This window comes from Peromyscus maniculatus, chromosome 2 (genome assembly GCF_049852395.1).
Source record: "Peromyscus maniculatus bairdii isolate BWxNUB_F1_BW_parent chromosome 2, HU_Pman_BW_mat_3.1, whole genome shotgun sequence".
Classification (NCBI taxonomy): domain Eukaryota; kingdom Metazoa; phylum Chordata; class Mammalia; order Rodentia; family Cricetidae; genus Peromyscus; species Peromyscus maniculatus.
In genome coordinates, this window is record NC_134853.1 from 139604665 (window position 1) to 139619972 (window position 15308).

General features: G+C 49.0%; 1 long non-coding RNA gene across 1 annotated transcript in view; it reads right to left on the bottom strand.

The window, feature by feature from the left end:
- Nucleotides 1–11413: 11413 nt before the first annotated feature.
- Nucleotides 11414–15308, bottom strand: part of LOC121827351 (uncharacterized) — a 71953-nt gene continuing 68058 nt past the window's right edge. Inside the window, exon 3 of the long non-coding RNA XR_013049312.1 lies at nucleotides 11414–11549. This is a non-coding gene — a long non-coding RNA (uncharacterized LOC121827351). The remainder of the gene's footprint in view (nucleotides 11550–15308) is intronic.

Sequence of the window (15308 nt, forward strand, 5' to 3'; positions counted from 1 at the left end):
GCTAATGACCTCTCGAGAGCTGGGCAGTACACTAAGCACATCTCGTAGAAAAAAAAAAAAAAAAAGGACTGAGTTTTGGGCAAGGAAGGGAGGTGGCCCTGGAACAGGGCCATAGCCCATTCCTTCCTCCAGCCAGGGCCCACGTGGAGAGGGATCATGAGTCTGCTCCCTATGCTGAGGCCCGATCAGACCCCAAAGGCAGCACTATTAGCATGGGGTAAGGAATGCACTGCCGAGGCTCCCGGCTGCAGCCAGTGACTCCTCACCCTTGTCCCCCCTTTTTCTCACCCTCTCACACACGGTCACACTCATTAAATGAGATAATCTGAGTAAAGCTGTTAGCACCCGGCCTGGGTATCAGTGAGCGCTTGATAAACGGCTCCCAGAGACACATACTCCAAGGCAGGCTCCTCCACACCACACACACCCTCTTTCCACTTCTTTCTCCCCACTGCTATCTCCCCCTGGTGGGATTCTGGGTAAGAGCCAAGAGGCTGGGAGGGGAGGGCAGTGTGTGGGATAAGCTTGCTGCCAGCCCTTCCCCAGAGCCCAAATCCGGGAAACCCTGGGAAAGAAGCTGAGACTTGTGGGTGGAGGTGGAGGTGGTGGGGGGTGGGGTGGGGATGGAGGTGGGGGAGGTGGAGGTGGTGGTGGTGGTGGAGGAGGTAGTGGTGGTGGTGGAGGGGGGGTGGGGCTAGGGATGGGGGAGGTGGAGGTGGTGGTGGAGGTGGTGGGGGGTGGGGCTGGGGGTGGGGGAGGTGGTGGTGGAGGTGGTGGTGGTGGAGGTGGAGGTGGAGGAGGTGGTGGTGGAGGTGGTGGTGGGGTGCGGATGAGGATGGGGGAGATGGAGGTGGTGGTGGTGGAGGTGGAGGTGGTGGTGGAGGAGGTGGTGGTGGAGGTGGTGGTGGTGGTGGTGGAGGAGGTAGTGGTGGAGGTGGTGATGGTGGAGGTGGTGATGGTGGTGGTGGGGTGCGGATGAGGGTGGGGGAGATGGAGGTGGTGGTGGTGGAGGTGGTGGTGGAGGTGGTGGTGGAGGTGGTGGTGGAGGTGGTGGTGGAGGTGGAGGAGGTGGTGGTGGTAAAGACAGCAAGAGATGAAGACTTTGGGTTTCATCCCTTAGCCTCCTCACAGGGCTGCTGAGAAAGTCACACCAGGGACAAGTCTCAGAAAGAGACTCAGCAAAAGTCAGAGAAGGAGGAGGTATCAGATCCATTCTCTGACTTGATAGAACCAAACCAATCTGGGAACAAGATTGTGTGAGGACTGTCCCTGATCCACAAGGTCTTCCCACCTCAGGTAAGAACCACAATTCTAACCCTGAAAACTAAAGGTTAATACTGGCCTGGTGGGGGTAGGAGGAGGGGACAAGAGGGAACCTATAGGGACTTGACCTCCCTATCTCCTACGCCATCATCGCCTATTTATGAGATCCCTGGTCCTTGATCAGATATTGATAAGTAAGGAAGAAAAAAAGCCGTAAAAAGTAAACAGGAACTGCAGCCTGACCCCCAGAAAACCAGGGGAGAAGAGAGACCCACCGGGGGTTTCAATATCATCTCAAGATCATCAGCACCCTCCAGATATGGAACCCTGCCCAGATACACAGGCACACACAGCTTACGTCGGACACCATCAGCACACATTCAACCTGGATTTCCTGTGCAGATAAATAAACATACACACCACACACTTGATACTGTTAGCTAGCACACACTCAACCTATTCATACCTGTAGACACACATAGCTCACACTAACTACCATCAACACACAGCGTGAATTTTCTGTACAGAATCATAAACATACACAGCACAGATTCAACACCATCAGCACATACTCAACCTAAGTTCCCTAACAAATATGTAAGCAGGATGCACGCAGGAACAGGGGTGGAGCACCTTCCCAACAGCCACATATGAAGCACTCTAGCCAACACTGAGCACACACCCCAGCAGATGGTCCCCAGGGACAGGCATATGCTAGAATGTGTTTGCACGTGCAAGCACACAATCATGTATGCCCAGACATGGAAGAGCTGCACACCCAGCACAGAGAGTCCTGGGTTTTCCTTCCTGTTCTCCCCACTGCCTGTCTGCTTCTCTGGGTCCATCCTGTGTATTTTGTATCTTCTCAATAATTATTAAGCCAGGCCAGGCCTGTTTTTTTAAAGACTTTATGTATTTTAAAACATTATATATATATATCCAGGATTGCAGTGCTGGCACCCGAACCTAGGTTCTCCAGAAGTGCAGCCAGTGTTTTGTTTTTTGTTTGTTTGTTTTTTTGACACAGGGTTTCTCTGTGTAGTTTTGGAGTCTGTCCTGGAACTCGCTCTGTAGACCAGGCTGGCCTTGAACTCACAGAGATCCACCTGGTTCTGCCTCCCAAGTGCTGGGATTAAAGGCGTGTGCTACCACTGCCCGGAGCAATCAGTGCTCTTAACCATCTTTCCAGCCCCAAGAACCTGTCTGTTCTTAATGCTTCGCTGCTCCTCATCTTCTTTCTCACCAAGGACTCATACACACACATGCACACTTACGGGGGAGTGAGTCCTAGAGAGGTCTCACCACTTTGGGTAGCTGGGAGGCAGAGGGTAGGGACTTCAGCAGGGTGACCACTCTAACCCAAGAATGTGGCTTTTGGTTCCTTGTTTAGACCCCACTAGAAGCTCCAGCCCAAGTGTGCTTGCTGCTGGTTGGCAGTTCCAAGGCAGACCATGCTGATCTTTGTATGTACAACTTTCCTACCCAGATGTCTTCCAGCCCCAGCTGCCAGTAGTTCCCAGATCTGAATTTCATGAACTGGTTAAAAACTTCAAGGAAAAGTTAGGGTGCTGACGGAAGGTCATCAAATATGCCTTTTGCTGGTAAGGGTGTTTACAATACAGAAACCATCCTCCATCCACAACCATCTTTGGGAAAAAGATGCTTTGATGACGACAAAGTAGGAAAGACATAATCTCCAGATAAAAGTAATCCTTGACGTTAAACATGGTGATTTTTATGAAAACCCTTTGTGTGTCCTTTTCCCCATTGGACCCCATGGCCACTGAAATGTCTCAGATCTGTATTTTGAACCACTGAGTCCAGGAAGCCTGCCTCAAACTCTCAGGCCCCAACCACATTCTTCCCAGCATGGGTCTCCTTTGCATTGCACGCACAGCCGCCGCCATTGTTCCCCCTCAAGGGCCTGCCCAGTTAAGCACTGCCAGGTGCTTAACACGGATTATCCCATTTTATCCTCATAAGCCTGAAAGGTGAACGTTTTGCAGATGGGAAACTCTTAAGTGGCTTCCCCAAATCCTGTGCCCTTTGCTGGAGACATGGACAGGGGAGTGGTGGAAGGCACTCAGAGACAAGTCCTGCTGCTGATCTGGGTTCCCCTTTGGGCTATATGACCAATTTGAGCCTTGGTTTCCTTATGCACGGAATAGGGATGGTAATGCGCACTTTAGAGTGCTGTCCTGGGGTGCGGTGAGGAAGTCCTCTGAGACAGTGCCTGGTGTAGAGAAGATACTGGATGTGTGAGCCAGCTTCTCTCCTGCATGGCCCATCTCCTTTCCCCACTTCTGCATCCCTTTCCCTATACCTCATCCTCCTGATTATCTCTCAACCCATCCTTCCCAGGTCCTGTGCTAACCTCTATTGCTTTCCTCCCTTCCCAAAGTGGGAGTTGTCCAGAGAACAATCTTTGATCCTCTTCTCTCTAGTCTCATCCAGTCTTTCAATATCATCTACACATTGACTCCAAATTCGAGTCTCCAGTGCCTTTCTTTCCCTACACTCCAGACCCATACATTCACTTGCCTGTTGGACAGCTCCTTGTGTGGCCTTATGGGTCTCCTTTCTCACTACATCCCATTTCTGAATGACTTTCTCCTCGCAGTAATTCACACTACCATTGCTTGATTGCCCAATCCAAAATACCATTTGGTTCTTCTTTCTCTCACCCTCATTTCCAACTGTTGGCAAATCTCTCTGCCTCTACTTCTAAAACAAACATACATACATATATACATACATACATACACACACACACACACACACACACACACATTCCTCCCTTTTCTTCACCTCCACTACTGTCCTTGGGTTCTGAGGTTCCCACCACCTCTTAACTGGCTCATGTTAATAACATCTCCACTGGTCTCTACACCTACTTCACTCTTTTAAATTATGACAGGGCTAGGAATAAAACCTTATTTCATCTCTGTGGCTTCCCTAATTCAACTCCAGAACCGTGATCTCTGTGTGCCTGTTGCAGGTCTGTCTTTTGGTTTTATTTATGATGTCACTGTCATTGGTTCAGGGGGACCTAGAGGAAAAATAACTTCTAAAACAACCGATGTCCACATGAGTCTGGCACTCTGTGGCTTGCTATTAACTCGCGCACTCATTTGCACACTCAGCTTTGCAGACCTTTGGGTTTGTGTTTTGTGGTGACGGCAACTCACTATGTTGCCCAGGTGGATCTCAAATTCACGGTCTCAAGTGATCCTCCTGCCTCAGCATCCTCAATCACAGAGTTCACAGGTGTGCATGTGCCTGGTTTTAGCTTTGTGGAGCACATGGTAGTTTTCAGAACACATAATTAGTAAATGTTCAGCCTGAGAAGATGGATGGTTGATAAGCGGGTTTTCATCATTGGTCTCAATAATGTTTAAAAAGCCATCTTTGGATCAGGTGACATGAGGCCCTCAGCTTTATCATTTTCAAAATTACCTAATTCCTTTGAATGTTCATATAATTTTAGAGTAAGTTTGTCATTTTAACAACAAAAAAAGGCCTGCTGGGGTATTGACTGTGGAGTCCACAGCTCATTATAGATGTGGTGGAATCTTAACCATAGTGTGTCTCCCTGCTCATAATGGTAGTCTTTTGTGGGTTTGTTTAAGTCTTCTCTAGTTCAACAATGTTCCTAATTTTCCGTACAGAGATCATATGTGTTCTTGCTAAGACTGTTTCAAAATACTTAATGTTTCTATGTTAATTTAATAAGTTTTGAAGTTTCACTTTTCCATCACTTACTGGTAATATAGAAAATACCACTGATTTAAAAAAAATAAGATTTATTAATTGATTTATGTGTGTGAGTGTGTGTCCATGTGTATAGTCACACATGCATGCAGATACCTGGAAAGGCAAAAAGAGAGTGTCAGATCCCCTGGAGCTGGAGTTACTGGCAGCAGTGAGCTGCCATGTGGATGCTGGGAAAAGAACTCTTGAAGGTCAGCAAACACTCTTAACAGCTGAGCCATCCAACTCCCTAGAGCTGATTTTTATGTTTCATGCGGACTTTATATCCTGCAACTATGTTAAATTCCCTCCTTAGCTCGGCTAAGTTTCTGAGGACTCTTCATGATTTTTCTACATAAATAATTACAAGGGCTACAAATGAAAACAGTTTCACTTTGTCCTTGCCAGTATTTGCATCTTTGTTTCTTTTTCTTGCTTTATCACACTGTCAAGGACTTCTAGTGAAATGCTGAATAGAAATAAGGAGAGCAAGCACCTTTGCCTTGGTCCTAAAGAAGAGAAAAGCATTCATTCTTCCACTAGATAGTATGGAGTTATGTATAAGCTTTTTAATGGATGTCCTTCACCATGCTGAGGAAATTCCTTTCTATCCCTGGTTTGCTGAGAGCATTTTTTTTTTTTCGGATCATGAGTGGGCACTGAATTTGTCAGTTCAATATCTCTTGATGCTCTTTTTCTACACCCATTGAGCTGATCTTAGGGTTTTACCCTTGATTCTGTCAATGTGGTAATTAAATTAGTTGTTTTTTTTTTTCAATGTTATATTCTTCCTGGAATAAGCCCACTGAGTAGTCATTCTGATCTCCCTGGTACCTTGTTCCCTGTATTTACTGCACTGCCTCCTTCCTACCACATAGATGTCAGCTCGTAGATCTAGCCACCTCCTAGGGATGTCTTTTTGACCAACAAGTCAAAAACACTCTCTTGTCTGTCTCTTATCCAATTAAAATTTTATATCACTTATCTCTCTCTGGAATTATCTTGCTCTTTGTCAACTGGTTTATCTCTAGATATTCTCCACAGCTTTCTAGAATTTCAGACCTGTGTAAGCAGAGGCCTCATTGGTCTTATTTATTGTTATCAGTCTGGAGCATAGGACACATAGTCCTAGGGATGGTAAGTGCATATTTACTAAGTTATTGACTTGCTGTTCTGGACCCTCTCACCCACCTTGGCCTGACTGTACTCACTCTTTTCTGATTGGTCTCCCAGAAGTGGGCAACATCAGGTTTTTTTTTTTAAAAAAAAGAGCAGTTCCCAGGGGCCACACCAGCCCAGCCCATGGGATTCTTCTGTCAGGGTGGACCACTAGTCTGGCTCTCTAGCCCATCACCAGATGCAGCAGAGGCAACTCCAAGGCCTTTAGGAGACAGAAGCAGGTGCATGCAGCAGCCACTGGGAGAGAAGCTATAGTTACTGCTTGTAGTTTAGACCCCCTCAATCTTTGTGTGTCTTTGAGTAAGTCACTCCCCAATCTGTCTCTTACATTGTATAGATGAGTTATGCATTAATACAAATCAGTCTTGCCTTCTTCTTCTCCTCCTCCTCCTCCTCCTTCTTCGTCTCTTCCTCCTCCTCCTCCTCCTCCTCCTCCTTCTCCTGCCTCTTTCTTTTCCTCCTCCTCTTTTCTCTCTTCCTCCTTCTCTTCCTCTCCTCTCCTTCATCATACTCATCATCTCATCTTGTTCAGGGCTGTAGCATGAATCTTAAAAGGTCTTATAAATAAAAACAAACTCAGAGCCAGGTATGGGGTAAATGCTGAAAAATCAGAGAGACAGAACCAGCCACAGCTACCTCACCTTGCCAGTTCCTCAGCTGATCCTGTTTCCTCAGACTGGAAGCCTCTGTGTCCTCATCCAAATGGGTCTCAGCTGAACTGCTGCTCAAAGCCTAAAAGCTTAACCGCCCTAGTTCCTGGTCCTCATGTCTTATATACCTTTCTGCGATCACTTCCTGGGATTAAAGGTGTGAGTCACCATGCCTGGCTGTTTCTAGTGTGGCTTTGAACTCACAGAGATCCAGATGGATCTCTGCCTCCCAAGTGATAGGATTAAAGGCATGTGTGTCACCATTTTCTGGCCTCTATGTCTATCTAGTGGCTGTTCTGTCCTCTGACCCCAGGTAAGTTTATTAGGATGCACAATATATTGGGGGACACAATATATCATCACACAGGGCTGGGGATGAAACTCAGCATCTTGCTAACATTAGGCGAGCAGTGTCAGTGAGATGCCTTCCCATTTCAGGCTAACATTAACCCCACAATCCTTCCACCCCCACCTCTCCAGTTCTGAGATTACAGGTATGCACCACATGCAGTTTCACCCCTACATTTCTGTGGCTGCAACTTGCCCCAATACTGATAACCTTGCCATAGATGAAGAAACTAGGGCTCAGAGAGGCTTGGTAGCTTAGCCACCACTGCACAGTAAAGTATCTGGAAAAGCTGGAGCTCAGATTTTTCCCCTCAATTTATGATCCACCAACAAGGGCATCAATTTCAGAGATTAACAGCTGCAAATGACGGCATCAAACTGGCTGCCCCAGCAGCCCTCCGAAGTGCATCTCCAATTCAGGTTTATCTTCATTAAGCAAGTAATTCATTACGGGCGGTAAGCATTCACATCAGAGTGAGAATATTAAAAAAGTAATTATATTTTTCACAGTGCAGCTTTCTGGGTAAATTGTATGCAAATTGCTGTCTAAATCAGGCTGGCAAATCCCGAGCAAGTCTCTGTACTCTTTGGGGAGCTACTCTGGAGGCTGGCCTAGTCACCCTCAGTTCACCTCCATGAGTGTCCAGCCCGCGCCTCTCATTCAGTCAGAGAAGGCTCTGAAGCAGTAGCTGATATAATTCTAGAAAGCCACAATTTTCTCACCTTAAAGTGGGTTCTGACTTGGAATGGACAGTCCCTGGTATGGGACCTGGCTCACACGGGTATGGTGGGCAGATCACTTTGGAAAACGGAAAGCATGCCCAAGAAGGACCAAATTTTAACAGTGAAGCGCTGGTACTTACGGCTGGATGAGGGTGGGTCAGCTACTGGAGTGGAGTGCACCCATGTAACTATTGACCTCAACCTCACCACTTCCCCCCATCTGGGCTCTGCTTGATGCCCAGCAGCATTGAGTCCTGGGTATTGATCAGCTACCAGAAACCTGGAACTTCTCAAGAACCTAGAGGCAGAAGCAGCTGGGTTTGGACTAGGGTGTCTTGGTGCCAGATCTCAGCATACCCGGCTCACCAGGGGACACCAGCTGAAGGCAATGTGATGCACAGTGCCCCTTGTGATGGGGGAACCTGTTACAGAGTCCCAGGGACAAACTTACCCAAAGATCGGTTTAAACAGGACCACGCAAGTCTACACAAATTACTACACTGGAACAAGGAGTAATGTTAAGGACCATGGCTAGTCCTTCAGCTAAGGTCACTAACAACCCAACTATGCCCTAAAGCATGCGTCAGACCACCATACATAGCTATATCCATGCAACAGACAAACTGGGCCAGCTATGTCCAGATATGACTACATTAGTTAGAGCTGGCCACAATGGAGTCCTGGGTGGTGACTGCCCAGAGGAGTACTCCACAGTCATACTTGTCTTTGGTTGCACCTGGACACTGACTCTACTTGGGGAAGAGATGCTTCTCCCTGTCCCGGTGCTTGTTACACATCCTCAGCTATGCAGGCTCTGATGAGACTCCTGAAAGCCTGACCACCACCCCAAGATAATGGGTGTTCAGCCACGCACATGAGCAGCTGCTTCTGTGTGTGGCCAGGTGCTCATCACCGATGCACCTGTACCTCTGAAGTGCTTCTCACTCTTCAGTTCTTACTCAGGTACCGGGTTAGAGAAGCCCAGACACAATGCCTACCTTCTTTTTGCCCTGATATCACTGAAACACAGCCCAGGCCATGAGCTATGGCAGGCCTGGCCAGGCTGCCTTCTATATCCTTTGCCGAGGCTGGGGCTACACGGGTTTAGGGCTAGGAATATACTGCGGTGCTTTCTCCAGGCTGTGAAAATCCCCCCAGGCTTTCAGAGCCTCTTCTGGCTGGCTTTCCCTTAATTCACCTTTCAAGAGGAATCTCAAGGCTCCGGAAGCCTTTCATCACTGTATCTAGCAGTGCCTTGATCCAGGAGTTCAGTGCCTAGAGATGTAATCCTAGCACAGGCCCATCTACTCTCTACGGACTTTGGTTTCCCCTTCTATATACAGTGCGGTGAGCAGAATGGAATAAGAATCACTTTGGACAGAGCTTCAGAGACTCTCCAGCTCCATATTCTCTCTCTCTCTCTCTCTCTCTCTCTCTCTCTCTCTCTCTCTCTCTCTCTCTCTCTCTCTCTCTCTCTCTCTGTGTGTGTGTGTGTGTGTGTGCCTTCATGATTTTATGTATGCACCATCCGCGTGCAGGTGCCCACAGAGACCAGAGGGCATTGGATCCCCTGGAACTGGAGTTATAGAATGTTGTGAACCACCTAGTTTGGGTGCTAGGAACTAAACCCAGGTCCTGTAAAGAGTAGGAAGTGCTCTTAACACCCAAGCCATCTCTCCAGCCCCCAGCTACATGTTTCTTAGACCTAAACCTCATATTACCATCCTTAAGGATGGAGGCAGCAGGCCAGATCCTATCTCTGGATATCTCTGCTGGTGCCCTTCCTCTACTGGGAGCTGCAGAATCAGCCCCACTGGCAAAATGAGGGTGGCACACTGGCCAGAGCAGTGACATGCACTCAGAAATGACTGTGGGTACACAGTGTGTCTGGAGTCCCTGTCTGGGTCTGCAGCTTCCCCCTGGCATCAGGAGTCACTCCGCAAACCTTTGCTAAGTCAAATCTAATTCTCTCCTTCCCAGACTTGTGGCCTTGGGCTTGAAGCTTTGTGTCACTGAGCCGCACTGTCTTCAGCTGCAAAGTGGAGATAACAGCCTGGGTACAGGTGGCCATGGGGATCTCTAAGACGTGGTCTGAGAAGGGACTAGCCCAGCTCCTGGCCTGAGGATGTGTGTCAGGGGGTGCCAACAGGTACCTCTGCGTGTCCTCCCCCCATCAAGCCTGCACTGTTACTTAGCTGGTCCAGGAGTCTAGCTTCCTGTAGCCTACAGGCCTGTAAGGGAGAGCTTAACCTGGAAGGAAGAGAACAGAACAGGGAGAGCAGATAGAGGAGGGGCTGGGCGCGCCCATATCCAGGCGAAGAGCTTGAGCTAATGGGAACTGATTTCTTCTCTTTCTTGCCACCTCCAGGGCACCCCAGGATTCTGAGCAGGCAGCTAGGTTGTGGGGGAGAGAAAAGGGGAGAACAACGCTCTCACCTACTCACCACAGATACTTGGGGTCTCAGCTTCTGAGGTCACTGGTGTGAGTACCCACTGAGAGAAGAAAGTCCTCTGTAGCAACGGCGGCATCTTCTCTCGGGCAGACCGCTCCCATTCTCCCAGAGTTCCCCGTGCCATGGCAGGGCAGCCTTCATTCTGCTAAGTGAAGCCTGTCTCCTTAGACATTCTGCGTTGGTTTCAGCTTTGCCCTCTAGACTATGTGAATGCATCTGCTCAGACAGCCCCGGGACATGCTGACCAGCTAGGTGGCCTGACCTGCCCTCACCTGCCTTCGCCGTCCTCCCTGAAGGCAGACAGCAAGGCAGCTCTTGCTGTCCATCTCTGGGTCTGAGCCTTCTCACCTCCTTGGACACACTCGTGTGTATCTAGGTTCTTGTACACATATGTGCACACATGCACAGTCATCCTGGAAGTGCACATTTACTCTCTCCAGCACAGTAGTGTGTGTGTGCCCCTCCTCTCCTGGATCCCTCCTCCATGCTGCATGAACTTCCCTGGAAGACAGAGAGCTGGGGAATAAGGAGGGGTCCCTCGGAGGACCCGTTTGCCTCCAAGAGCCCTTCTCCCCCCTCCTCCCCTGCCTTCTGCCACTTTCCTATGTCAGGGCCATGCTGATGACACCAGAGAATCCATCAAATGCCACCCCCATGTCAGGTCATGTCACAACATAATTAAAGCATTAGATCTTCGTGATGAAGCCGTTGCCATCAATTCTGAGAGTGACTGATCCAATCTACAGAAAGAGGAAATTTCTCTCCTCCGCCCGCCACAACTGCCACAGCTGCCTTCCCCTCCCCAGGAAGGGAGATGGTATTGCTTGCTCTGTCTGGGGCTGTGGGTCTCAGCCTGGATACCAGGAGCTGAGCCATGTGGTAAAAGGATCAGCCCTGAAGGGGTGCGCTCCTTCTGCCTCTGGGTCTACTAGGGGCCAGTTGAGCCTGAAGGCCTGGGAGACCTTTGGGCTCAGTTACTGAGTCACTCTGTGTGGCCTTGAGGAAGACTCTTCTCACCTCTTTTCCATAAGTGGGTGAGTGAGAAGGAACGGGATGATCACGAATATGGAAGATGCAGGAGTGTGGGGTCAGATGGGTCCATCCTGCCCCTCTGTGCACAGCTGTCCTTCCTCTCTCCTCCAGGAAGGGGCAACTAGTCAAGGCTCACAGGATTCCTGTGAAACTTAAAGCAGATAGGAATGTAAGGGCCTAACACAAAAGAAATGTTCCCAGCCCTCAGCATCCCAGCCCGTGGGCTTTACGCAGGCCCGTGGGTCCAGAGGTATCAGCTAAAGGCCTGGATTTAAACACAGGTTTCTTTGTCCATCACTTGCTAAGTATGGACACAAAAATGCTAGCTCTACAGTGACAGAGAGCAGACAAAAGAGGTACAGCAAGCAGGGACAGAAGAGTTGCCTCTGTCCCTTCTCAGATGACATCACCAGAAGGTGGGACAGAGTGGGAACAGGAGCCAGGCTGTGGGACATGGAATCAGGGATGACCTGGGATAGGTCAAGGTAATCATTCTATGACTGGAGAGTCAGGAGACAGTGGGGAAGTACTGGGAAAGTGACCAGGGTCTTCACTCATTGAAAGACTTCAGCCATCTACGTTTTGAGTATCTAGTTTCTGACCTCCCTTTATTTATTTATTTGTTTGCCTGTGTATGTGCATGTATGTGTATTCATATGTGTGTAGGCACTTGTGTGGGTACATATGTAGAGGCAAGGGGTTGACTCTGGCTGTCTTCCTCGATGACTGTCCACCTTATATATTGAGACAGAGTCTCTCATTTGAACCCAGAGCTTGACTATTTGGCTAGTCTAGCTAGTTTAACCCAGGGACCCCCGTCTCCACCTCCTGAGCACCAGCCAGCGTTATAGGCAGCTACCACTCTCACCCTGCATTTATGTAGGTGCCAGTGATCCCAACTCAGGTTCTCACATGTTTGAAGCAAGCACTTTCAGGCTGAAGCCTCTTCCCAGCCCTGACCTCATGCCTTGATCGTGTCTGGGGCCTGGTCCTTTGGATATGACCCTTGGGCTTCACTCAAGCCTTGAGCCTTAAGGGCAGGCAAAGAAACCGTCTGAAGGCCCCGACTTGTCTGAACCTGCTCTGCCTCAGTCCTTCTTTCTCCTGCTTCTTTTGTCTTGGGATCCTGGCTCTCAGGACCAAGAAGGAGTTCCCCAATCCAGCCATTGGTTCCCACTCTACTTAACCCTTTCAGAACCAGGCCTTAGTCCCCAAATGTGCAGCACAATTGAATATGACCTCATTTCCCCAACTACGCCCTTAGGTCCACTCTCCCAGGACCTGGTTTCCCTTCCAGACCACTGGGCCTAGGCACTTGACTCTCCCCTCTTCCATGAACTGTTTACCCGCTCTACCTGACCAGTGTCCCCCTCTGAAGACAGATGGCTCATGCTTTAGCAGGGGGAACTATCCTGCAAAGCACAGAAGAGAAAGGATCGATTCCAGCCTAGGGGCTCTAAGGCTGTCACCTCTATAGGGTTATTCGGATTAGGGGTGTTGGACAAACGGGGCTGATGAAGGCATCTTTGAGGGGGGATGTGATGTCAGATATGAGGGAGTAATTTGTTTGGGGAAAGGAGCAGCGAGATGCTCCTCAAAGTGGAAATGGGGGCCAAGAAGAGAAGGCTGAAGGGTGAGTAGACAGCAGCCACAGGCTCCATCCTGGAGTCATCATCTTCTTCCCCTCCTACAGCCAGCTCCATGGCTGACCAGCTGGCTCCTAAGGATATCTCCAGATGCTCAGTAAGGATGCAGGCCCTTCCATCGAGGATATCTGAATTGGTCTCCAAAGGCTCTGCCAGGTCCCAAGGATTAAGACGACAGTTGAGTGATTTCTTAGTTTATTAAAGCCCGCACCTCCCCAAGTCTAGCATTCAGGAAAAGAGATCAGAATCGGCATCTTCAAAGCTGTCCTGGAAGTGATGTTAGAGGAGAGGAAAGAAGCAGATGGTCAGGACTCCTGGCTTCTTTTTGTAGAGCTAGACTGGAGGGAGGGAGTCACTGATGGGTCAAGGGCTAAGGGACAGGTTACACAGGACCAGGACCAGGACCAGGAGGGATCCTCAAGGCATTGCTGGAGTCCTTCACAATCCTTGCCCAATGGCTTTGTGGTCCCTCTGTGCACATCTTAACTGTCCAGAAGCTCACTACCTCCTGTTTTAATCCCAGTATAGCTCCAAGTTCTAAATCTACATCTGCAGGTCACTCAAGGTCAGAGCTCTTTGTACTTTTAGGTCCCACAGAAATCATTCTATCGTTCTCCATACCACAGCCTTACAGAGATGGGAGAATTGTGACTGCAGTGTCCTGAGAAATTTGAAACCACTGAACCAAGTGTAGTGTGGTCTTGAGTCATCACAGGCACATTCAGAGCAATGCCTTTCTCCATGTGTGGGCCCAGGTGAGTCTGTGACTTGTGCCTTGAGCACAGCACACCTGTAGCTGAAGCTTGCAGGTGTGCAGACTGCCTCTGTGTCTCAGACACAGGAGAGCACCATGCCATACACGGCTGGGCTGTCTTGTATGACTGCACGGCTGCATATGAGTATTGATGATTGTCTGGGTATGGGCAGGGAAGCTTCTGTGAATGAAGGTCTGTGTGTCGATGACAAACAGTGATCGCATGTATGAGTGTTCACGTGTGCTTCTGCATACAAAGGACTTCCCAGGGCTGCATGTAAATATAGACCAGCCAGATAAGTATGAGTTTTTTACTCTTGTTCAATTGTCTCTGGGTGTCTGTTTGTGACTGTGAAAAGTGTGTGTGTGTGTGTGTGTGTGTGTGTGTGTGTGTGTGTGTGACAGAGAGGGAGACAGATGTGAGGCTGTGTTCGTGACAGATTGTAATTTAATGTGTGTGAGAGGGAGACTGGCTGAGGCCATGAGGGTGTGAGAGACTGGTTCCATGTGTGGCTATGTGCCTGTGCTTGCAGATGTAGTGTGTATACATGCTTGGATATGCTGATGTGACTCTGTGGCTGGGTGTTAATGGCTGTGCGTGCAATGGTGGCTCTGTGTGTGAAGACACAATGAATGTTTGTGACTCTGCTGTATGTGTGATACACACACACACACACACACACACACACACACACACACACGAATGGCTCTGGCTAAGCACAAATGCAGGTTTCTGTATGTGGAGGTAGAGGTGGGAAGGGCGAGGGCAGTGCAGGGGGAAAGGGGACTGTCTCAGAAAGGTCTCCCCAACCCCATTTTAATCAGAAGCGGAGCAGCTGTTAGTCTGAATAGACACTGCACAACGGCAGACGTCTTAATCTCTTCTGCATTGTGATTCACTCGGCGAAGCCCTATTACTCAGCTTTTGATAGGAGCTTACTTGTCTCAAGTGTTTTCATTATTGCCCTAATACTATCTATTAACATACTGGAGGGAGCTCGCTGCTGTCTGGATCTGGCATCACTGGGCTTTTAAAGATTATGGGCCTTGCAAATACATAACATTTTACTGCCTTGCAGACGTAATTCATTGTGTGTGGTGGTGGTGGTGGAGGGGGGGGGAGCTCACGTAAATAGATAGGTAAATAGATAACAGAGTAGGAGACAGAGGGCGCTGGAGGGAGAGAGAATCTATGATCCAAAGGCACTCTCATCCCAGCTTAAATAATCGCCTTCAGGAGGAGGAGCCAGACAGAGGCCTGTCTCACATAGAGACAGCTCCTGTGTCAAAGCCTTCATTCCTAGGTATTGTGCAGTAAAGGTATTGCCAGGGCCTACTCAGGGCGTTAGACCCTGGGCTCCACTAAGGCGACCAGAGGTGCAAATTGAGGCATGATATGGGTGATGGTGGGGTAGAGAGTTAGGAAGCAAAGGGCCCTGTCCCAAACCCAGTCCCACAGCTGGTGTACAGGGTGACTTTGCTTCCGTCTCTGAACCTCATCTCATAAGAA